General features: G+C 47.0%; 1 pseudogene; it reads left to right on the forward strand.

Moving 5' to 3' along the window:
* The first annotated feature begins 7,756 nt into the window (after positions 1 to 7,756).
* On the forward strand, positions 7,757 to 10,289 carry LOC119868301 (annotated as a pseudogene).
* The last annotated feature ends 262 nt before the right edge of the window (positions 10,290 to 10,551 follow it).

Raw genomic sequence — 10,551 nt, forward strand, 5'->3', positions numbered from 1 at the left:
TTCCTTGGCACCTTTTTGAAAAAGCAATTGCCTTGTGTGTATTTGTGTCTGGAATCATTATCTAGCTCCATTGTTCTATTGTCTAAACATCAATGGCAAGCTCTCTTGATTATTGTAGCTTCATAGTAAGTGTTGTTTTTTTCTTTTTTAAAGTTTTTTTTAATTAATTTTTTATTGGAGTTCAATTTGCCAACATATGACATATCACCCAGTGCTCATCCCATCAAGTGCCCCCCCTCAGTGCCCATCACCCAGTCACCCAAACCCCCCGCCCACCTCCCTTTCCACCACCCCTTGTTCGTTTCCCAGAGTTAGGAGTCTCTCATGTTCTGTCTCCCTTTCTGATATTTCCCACTCATTTTCTCTCCTTTCCCCTTTATTCCCTTTCATTATTTTTTATATTCCTCAAATGAATGAGACCATATAATGTTTGTCCTTCTCCTATTGACTTATTTCACTCAGCATAGTACCCTCCAGTTCCATCCACGTCGAAGCAAATGGTGGGTATTCGTCGTTTCTAATGGCTGAGTAATATTCCATTGTATACATAAACCACAGCTTCTTTATCCATTCATCTTTCGATGGACACCGAGGCTCCTTCCACAGTTTGGCTATTGTGGACATTGCTGCTAGAAACATCGGGGTGCAGGTTGTCCCGGCATTTCATTGCATCTGTATCTTTGGGGTAAATCCCCAGCAGTGCAATTGCTGGGTCGTAGGGCAGGTCTATTTTTTAACTCTTTGAGGAACCTCCACACAGTTTTCCAGAGTGGCTGCACCAGTTCACATTCCCACCAACGGCGCAAGAGGGTTCCCCTTTCTCCACATCCTCTCCAACATGTGTTGTTTCCTGTCTTGTTAGTTTTCATTTAAATTCTGCCTAGGTAACATACAATGCAGTATTACCTGCAGGTGTACAATATAGGGATTCAACACTTCCATATAACACCTGGTGCTCATCACAACAAGCACGCTTCTTTATCCAGATCACCTACAAAAATAAATGTTGAAATGTGGTGATATAAATCCTTCAAATTGTTTTTTCTTTTCCAAAATTGTTTAAGCTATGCTAGGTGTTCTTCAATCAGTTCCTTATAAATTTTAGAATCCGTTTGTCTGTTCCTACCAAAACCCTAATGGGATTCTTATGGAGATTGTGCTGAGTCTTTTGATGAATTTGTGGAGAGTTGACTCTTTAACAATATCTGGTCTTTGGAGTCATGAATATAGTATATCTCTCCATTACTTTAGGTTTTCTTTAATTGTTTTTCAGCAATATTTTAGCGTTTTCAGGTAAAATGTTGCATGTGTTTTGTCAGATCTGTACCTAAACAGTTCATATTTTTAGGCTATTATAAATGGTATTTTTGCTACTGCAAATGGTATTTTAAATTTCGCTTTCTTGATTATTTATTTTTGTTGTATAAAACTCCATTGATTACAGTAAGGTTATTGATAATACGCACTTACACATTTTTAATGAAAGATCCTTGATGACAGTTCTCCCATTCCTGATGTTGGTAATTCGTGTCTTCTCTCGTTTATTCCCCTAATCATTCTAGATACAGGCTTTTCAATTATATTGATATTCTTAAAGATCAAATTTAATGTCTTTTATTTTCTCTGCTGTCTACTTCAGTGACTTCTGCACTTTCCCTTATTTCCTTTCTTCTGCTATTTTGGTCTTCATTGTTTTTGCATTTTTATTTCTTAGTACTGAAGTTAAGGCCGTTGGTTCAAATCCCTGTTTTTATATATAGGCATTTTTGTTCTATAAATTTGTTTCTAAGGACCGCTTTAGATGCATCGTACAAATTTCAGTAAGTTGTGCTTTAATTTTCATTCAGTTCAAATGACTTTTTAAATTTCTTTTTGATTTCCTCTCTCACCCATCTGTCATTGAAGAATGTATTACATACTTTCCAAATACTTTTGAAATATTGCAGATACATTTGTGTTATCTACTTCTAATTTAATCCCACTGTCCTCTAGGAAGATCCTTTGGGTGATGCTAATCCTGTCAAATTTAGTAAGACGTCTTTGTGGCCCAGAACATATTGCCTATCATGGTAAATTTCCATGTACATATGAAAATAGTGTGTGCTCTTTATTGTTGGGGAGAGTGTTCTAAAATGTTAGTTAGATTAATTTGGCTGATAGTGTCTTTCAGTCTGTACGACTTACTGATTTTTTTTTTTTTTTTTTTTGGTCAACTGGTTCAATTGTTGAGAGGAAAGATTTAAAAATCTCTGACCCTAATTGTGAACTTTTATTTCTTTCATGTATTTTCAAACTCTGCTGTTTATAGGCATATAAACATTAAGAATTTTTACATCTACTTGATGAATTGGCCATTTTAGCCAATTATAAATGATTCTCTCTTATATATAAGATCCTCTCCATCCCTGGCAATATATTTTGTTCAGAAATCTGCTTCGTCTGATACTGATATATCCATATCCACTACAGCTTTGTTTTTAGTTACCACTAGCATGAGATATCTTTTCCCATATTTTTACTTTTAACCTCTATGTACCTTTATATTTAAAGCGGGATTCATGTATTTGGCATACAGCTGGATCTTATTTTTAAAATTCCATGTCATACATCATCAGGGAAATGTAAACTAAAACAATGAGATGCTACTGCACACCTATTAAGATGGCCCAAATCCAGAACGGTGGCAATACCAAATGATGGCAGGGATGTGGAGCAACAGGAACTCTCCTTCAGTGCTGGTGGGAATGCAACATCGTACAACCACTTTGGAAGCCAGTTTGACAGTTCCTTACAAAACCAAGTCTACTCTGCTATGTGGATCGCTCCTTGGTATTTACCCAAATGAGCTGAAAATTTATGTCCACACAAAATTCTCACATGTATGTTTCTAGCAGCTTCGTTCATAGTTGCTAAAACTTGGAAACAACCAAGATGACCTTCAGTAGGTGAATGAATAAATAAACTGTGGCACATCCAGGCAGTGGAATATTCTTCAGCATGAAAAAGGAATGAGCTATCAAGCCATGAAAAGATATGTAGGAACCTTACTTAAATGCATATGACTTGCTGAAAGAAGCCAATCTGAAACAGCTACATATGATTCCAACTATAGGACATTACAGAAAAGGCAAAACTATGGAAACAGTAAAAAAAAAAAAAAATCAGTGGTTGCCTGTCGTTGGGAGAGAGAGAGGAGTTTGTATGTGGAGCACAGAGGATTTGGGGGTCAGTGAAACAATTCTGTATGATACTATAATGGTGGATACATGCCATTCTTTTTCTTTTTTTTATACATGTCATTCTATATTTGTTCAAACCTATAGAATGCACAACACCAACAGTGAACACCCAAGTAAATTGTGGACTTTGGGTGATAATGATGTGTTGGTATAGATTCATTGACTGTAAGAAGTATACCAGTCTGGTGCAGGATATGGGTAGTGGGGGAGGCTGTGTCTGTTTTGGGCAAGAGGTTTATGTGATGGCTCCGTACTTTCTGCTCAATTTTGCTATGAACTTAAAAGTGCTCTAAAATATAAAGTCATGCCGAGTGAAGTAAGTCAATTGGATAAGAACAATCATCATATTATTTCACTCATATGGGGAACATAAGAAATAGTGAAAGAGATTATAAGGGAAAGGAGGGAAAACTTTAGAGAGGGTGACAAAACATGAGAGACTCCTAACTCTGGGAAATGAACAAAGGGTAGTGGAGGGGAGACGGGTGCGGGGGGGAAGGGGTAACTGGGTGATGGGCACTGAGGAGGGCACTTGATGGATGAGCACTCGGTGTTACAGTATATGTTGGCAAATCGAACTTCAATAAAAAAATAGGATATAATTTTGAAAAGGAAAAAAAATAAAGTCTGCTTAGGAGAAAGGAATCCAATTTGTCAATCTCTACATTTTATTTGGTGAATTCAGACAATTTGTACTTAATACTGTTAACGACATGGTTGGATTTAAAGCTATCATGCTAGCTGTTTTCTACTTGCTCATCTATCGTCTTGCTCCCCCTCCCCGTTTTAGGACTTATTTTAAATTAAGTGAGGGGGCACCTGGGTGGTTCAGTGGGTTAAGCGTCCGACTCTTGATTTTGTCTCAGGTCATGATCTCAAGGTCATGAGATCCAGTCCCGTGTGGGGCTCCCTGATGGGCATGGAGCCTGCTTAAAATTCTCTCTCTCCCTGTCTCTCTGCCCCTCACCCCTCCTGCACATGCTCTCTCTGTCTAAATAAGTAAGTAAGTAAGTAAATAAATAAATAAATAAATAAATAAATAAAGCGAGCATTTCATGATACCATTTATCTCCTGTGTAGGCTTATTAGTCATAATACTTTGGACAGATACTTTCGGGGTTATATTTGACACTTCTTTAACTTGCCACAGTCTACCTTCAAGTAATATTGTACTACCTCACATGTAGAATTAGAATCTTACAACGGTATATTTATATTCCCCCAAGTCCCTGTGCTGTTGGTGTCCAAGAAATTAATAACTCCACATAATTTATATTCCACAATGCATTGGTATGAATTTACGATTGCACTCTCAATTGATTCATAAGGAATGTTTTAAAATAATAATATTCTATTACTCTCATCATATTTAGCATCTCCAGTATTGGTTATCCATTTGTGTCAAACATATTTACCTTTACTGTACTTTTCTGTGCCTAAAAGATACCCTTTAATATTTAGTGTAGTGCATATCTAATGATGATGAATTATTTCAACTCTGGTTAAGTATGAAAAAATTTTTAATTTAATTTCACTTTTAAAAGATACCCATTGAATGTAAATTCTGAGTTGACAGTTCTTAATTACTTCACTATTATAAAGATGGTGTGCCACTTTCTTATAACTTGCATTGTTTCTGATAAGAAGTTCCCTGTAATTCTCACTTTTGGTCCTGAATGATTCTATAATGTTTTGGTCTCCCACTTCCTTAGGAGTGAGGGGGAGCAGATTGGAAGAATGTCATGAATACACACCATGCGATATCTGTGCATTGTTCACTTCGGTAGATCTTAGATGCATGCATAGCAAAATAAACACATCTTTTTTTAAAAAATCAGTGAAAAAAATTCAGATTTAAGAAACATGTTATACCATCATGCCCATAGCCATGATGGATTAACACGAACCCAACTTACTCTCCCACCTAAGTATCTATAAACCCCCTCCCCCCCCAAAAAAATTATAAAGCTTTACCTCGTGGTACCACAGGCACCACGGGACAGTGATCCCCGAGAGAAGGGCGAGGCAACTAACACGGTGAGCCCTCAGATTGCCCGATTCCCCCAACTTCTTGCCTGGATAGAGTTTACAGGGCACAGCATGGGAAGACTGAACACAAACAGAGCCCACTGGAGAACCTGAATGAAGGAGACAGAGTTGTGAATTCCGAGAGGCCAACGTGCCTAGAATGTGCTGGAAGTAAGGGAGGGGGAGAGCCACACAGAGAGGTAGTTCTGGAGAGCTGCAGAGGTTTCCCATCAGGGTGCAGTGTATTAGCAAGGAGCAGGGGGTGGTAAGCTGACTTCCATCTCCCAGAGTGAGTAGTTGTGTGGATAATGATGCCACTTACTGAGATGATGAAGGTGGGAGTTTTAAAAGCAAGAGAGTTGGGGAGTGTGGGTGTGTGGGAAGGGGTAGGTTTGCCAAGTGACTGGTTCTAGACAGACTCACTATGAAGAGCCTCGAGACATCCAAATGGAGATGTCGCGTGGGAGAATGAATATATGGATTTGGGTCTCAAAGGTGAAGTTCAAACTGGGGCTGTAGATTTTGTAGTTATTGGCATATGAGCATAAACCGTTATATAGCATAGAGAGAGGGGCTGATATAAAAACAAATGTAATAAAAGCTCACATCATAGGCGGAAAGAAAAGTTGTAGCTATGTACTGTGATGGATGTTAACTAGACTATTGTGGTGATCCTCTTGCAATACATAAAAATACTGAATCACTATGGTGTACACCTGAAACTAACATAAGGTTATATGTCAATTATAATCTCACTTTTAAAAAAGAGAGAGGAAGGAAGGAAGGAAGGAAGGAAGGAAGGAAAGAAGGAAGGAAATTTAAATCATAAAGCAAACAAAAGGAATAAAAGAGTCCTCCATGGTTTTTGTAAAAAGAACAGATTCAGTCTGAGATGGGAACATAGTATTTTCTATTAGCACTGAGCAGTTTGTCGAGGCTTTCATTTCTAGGGTCTGGTCACCTCCCACAGAAAACGTGTTACACAGGAAGGGCTGAAGACAGCAGAGGTTGCTATGCAACAGCTGAGGAAAGCCATCCAACCAGCCAGAACTGATATTGGTCACTGGAGAGTAAAAGTCGTGGTTCTAGCAATAGCTTCCATTCATGTACAGGAGTTCCGGAGAGGCTGACACAAAAAACAAATATAAAAGTCCACCATGGTTTTTGTAAAAAGCACAGGATCGATTTGAGTTGCAAACCTAGCGTTTTCTGCCTCCAAAGCAGTCTCTCCAGCCATTCTGGAAGCCCTAGCGGTATGTGTTGGGTTGGGTAAGACCCCAGGAAGTGCTTCCTGTGCTTCCCATTTTGCATATCGAGAAAGCGGGGTCAGAGACCTCCAGTGACCTGAGCAGGCTCACACCGCTAGTAGCAGACTGGCTCAGCACTTCATGCCTGGAATTCTGAAGACCAGCCTAGCTTCTTTCCACAAGACCACAGCTGCCCCAGGCCCCTGCCCTGGACGGAACCCCGGGCAAACATTTACTCTGAATCAGGGCTTGCCATGGCTCAGACACACAAGTGCCTGATTGTCCTGGCCGCCCCAGCGGGCACCAGGAAGGCCTCGGGCGCAGAGCGTTTGTGCCACTCACAGCAAAGAGGGCCTGACCGTTGGGGCAGGGAGCGGACCCCAAGGAGCAATTCCCACACCTGGAGGGACCCACGTACATTAGGCGAGGGGTGGAGCCTGGGGAATCTCTCTCTACCCATGTCCCCGGATGCAGAGCTTGAGCTTGAGTCTTGGAGAGCACAAGCTTCACTTGTTTGGGACAGGTGTTGGCAGGCAGAAGAGGTGTGTGTGTTGGGGTGGGGGGTGGGGGTGGGTGTGGAAACTGTCGCTCAAACTGGAGAGGGGAGCGTGCCTCAGTCCCCAGGCCACCACTGCTGGGACATGGGGTTTGGAGTCAGGAAGACTCAGGCACACATACTGCATTTTCTGTTTACTGGCTCTGTGGCCTTGTCAGTTCACGCGGTGTGTCCGCACTTCAGCTTTCTGATCAGTAAAATGGGGATGTTGACATCTACCACCTCCCAGGGCTGCTAAGAGAGAAGACCAGCCCCAGCAAAGATAGAGCTCTGATGCCCAAGCTGCATAAAGAGTGGCTGGGGAAGGCAGATGTTCCCAGTGTGTCTGGGGCCATAGAGGTGGAGAGGCTGGGGAACACAAAGGCAACGGGCATCTTCTGGCCATTTCCATTCTCCTTGTTAGAGTTAGAGAGACCCAGCTAGAGACTGCGTTTGTGACCTAGGGGTCATGCTAGGGAAGCCAGGCATAGTGTATTCCAGACCACACTGGAGGAGTTTAGCGGGAATGGGAAGGGCAGGGACCAGAAGCATCGTGCAAAAGGTGCGGGGATTGAGGGTAGATGATTGGGTGGTCGAAGCGCACCACAGGCTGCGAGTGCGCGCGCCTCTGGTAAGAGGAGGGGTGGGGGGTATCTGGCGGGAGGGAGAAAAAGTCCCCCACCGCGCCCACCCACTCGCGGAATCGCATGCGCACTGGGGACCTGTTGGAGAGGGCTTTTGTTGGGAAAGCGGGCGGGCTGGAGGGGTCCGCGCATGCGCCGGCTTCCCAGCCGCGGGGGGTGCGCGGAGAAAGGGGCGGGGTGGTGGGAGCTGCTGTGCTGGCAGCAGTAGGCGAGGGCGCGGCTGCGGGGTTCCTGGTGCTGAGGACGGACGCCATTGGAACCCCAGGGAAGGTAAGGATCCAGCCTCAGACCGGACCGGGAGAGGGCGAGTGGCACCAGGCACGCTGCGCCCTCCCGCCCCCACACCCGGATCCGAACAAAGCCCAGGCACTCAGAACCGAGCCATGTTAGACCCCACGGTCTAGGTAGGACCCACCCCCCTCGCCGTGCCGTCTCCCGCCAGGATCTCTGCCAGGAGACGCAGAGCCCTGCATACACCGGAGGCCCACCATCCGAACCCCTTTAGCAGATCCGTGTGCTCCGTGCTGATCTTCTTAGAGCGGAGGCCCTACCCCCACCCCAACCACTCCTAGATCACTCCCCAACCTGCTGACCCGCGTTGCCCCCTTCCTGGAGTTGCAGTCCTGGGGTTTGAGACCTCCAGCGTTCCAATTCATGGCCTCACTTACTCCGAGCCCCTACCCCACCCCCCGACACACACAACCCCTAGAGCTGCTGTATGAGCCCAACCCAGACCTGAATCAGCTGAATGCCCCCACCCGGACCTAGCCAGAGGGTCTCTGGATTCAATTTTCCCATAGCTTTCCGGGGTCCTGTTGTCTGAGCCCTCTCATGTCATCTGCTCCCCCTTCATCACTAAATCAAAACCCTTTGTTTCTCCCTCTCTCGATGCACATCCCCTTTGGGACTTTTCAGACCCAAGCCCGCCAGTCCACTCCCTATTCAAAGCTAGCCGCTGGATGGGGAGCTTGCCCAGCCTAAACTCCCCTTTAAGTGCGAGGTTTCCTCCGACCACCTCTGTCCCTCTCTTAGGGCTCTGCCTCTGACACTATCTAACCCAACAGAACCCCCCACACGCCCACCCCCCTCCCTGGCCCCTCCCTCTGCCTTGTACTGCCTAGTAACCTGATGATTGCCGCCCCCCACCTCCTGAGAGATCCCACCCTCCCGCTGTGTCCCGCCCTCTCCCCCTGAAGAGGCCTCACCCTCCCTCCCAGGCTGAGCTCTCTTCTCCTTGGGACCCCCCAGCATGGCTGAGGGGAAGCTACCGCACGGAATCGGAAACCTACAACGTTGAAGACATGGATGAGGGCAGTGATGAAGTGGGGGAGGAAGAGATGGTTGAAGGAAACGCCTATGAAGAATTCGGTGCTTTTGGAGGCTACGGCACCCTCACCAGCTTTGACCATCCGTATCCTCAGAGCCTTTGGGAGCTTGGGTCCAGGCCTTCGCATTCTTATCGTGAGACCCCTTGTGGGCCACCGCTGCCCTGGGCCCTTCTCCCCTGTGAAGCTGCTGAGAGGGGGCTGCTGTGGATGAAAGGGAGGGTTGTGTGGGGGAAGGACTTGCCCAGCTTCCCCAGCCTTCCCTCTCCTGCTCAGAGAAAGGGGGTTTCGGAAGTCTGGGGCCGGGGTGGGGGGGGTGGGGGCAGGGGGAGCTGGCTGCAGGGGGGAGGCTGGCCAGCACAGGGGAAGCATGATGTGCAGCACATGTAGAGCTGTCTGCCCTCCCCTCCCTTTCTCTCTGGCCTTGCAGAATGAGCCCTGGGAACTGGAAAACCCTATGCTGGCTAGGACTCTGATGGAGGCATTTCAGCTGGATCCAGAAACACTTGCCAATGAGGCTGCCGCCCGTGCTGCCAACGTAGCCCGCGCAGCTGCCTCCAACCGTGCTGCTAGGGCCGCTGCTGCTGCGGCCCGTGCCACCTACAATCAGGTGGTTGCTAACCACCCGGTGACCACAGACCAGGCTTCAGGAGAAGATCCTCGGCCCATGACATATGGGGCCCAGGGTCAGGCAGCCACCCCTGAGACAATCCGTGCTGCTCCACACATCTCCCAGATGCTAGTCAACAGTGAGATGGCCGCCCCAGGAGCTCCGGCAACGTCCACACAGCCCACACAGCCTCCCAGGCCCAGGAGGCTGCAAACGAGGGCCCTAGTAGCGCCTGTGCTTTCTCTCAGGCTCCATGTGCTAGTGAGATGGATGCCACTCGGGCCCAAGACCGCCTTCCTGGGTCAGAAACGACATCTTTGATTTACCCAGCCAGCAGGTGTCAGTGGCATGGCCTTCCCACGCCCCAAGAGACCTGCCCCAGCCCAAGAGGCCCGCCACAGAGGGCCCCAGTGCTGCCCTCCTCCGGGGTGCCCCAGGCAGCACCTGCCAGGGAGGGGGCGGCCACCCGGCCCAAGACGACCAAGTCTGGAAAGGCTCTTGCCAAGACTCGGTGGGTGGAGCCCCAGAAATGTTGTGGCAGCAGCTGCGCCAAGGCCCAGATGGCCACAACGAGCATCCCTGAGCCCGAGGGCGCAGCTGCCACTGCTCAGCGCAGTGCTGAGCCCTGGGTCAGGATGGGAGGCAAGAGACCAAGAAGGTGAGACCTCCCTGCTATCTCCAACCCTCCTTCTCTGTTCAGCCCTCTTCTCTGGCCCCTCCCCTCCCCTCCCCTCCCCTCCCCTCCCCTCCCCTCCCTCCCCACCCTCCTCCCCTCCTCCCTTCTCTCAGCTCTTGCATGTTGTCCAACATGAGTTTGCTAGCATGCTCAGACTCCACCGAGTCTCTGCCCTCAGGCGTGGAGGAAGAAGAGGTTGGCTCAGTGCCGGGCACGTAGTAAGCACTCAGCACATGTCATCCACTGT

This window comes from Canis lupus, chromosome X (assembly GCF_011100685.1).
Source record: "Canis lupus familiaris isolate Mischka breed German Shepherd chromosome X, alternate assembly UU_Cfam_GSD_1.0, whole genome shotgun sequence".
In the NCBI taxonomy this organism is placed as follows: Eukaryota; Metazoa; Chordata; class Mammalia; order Carnivora; family Canidae; genus Canis; species Canis lupus.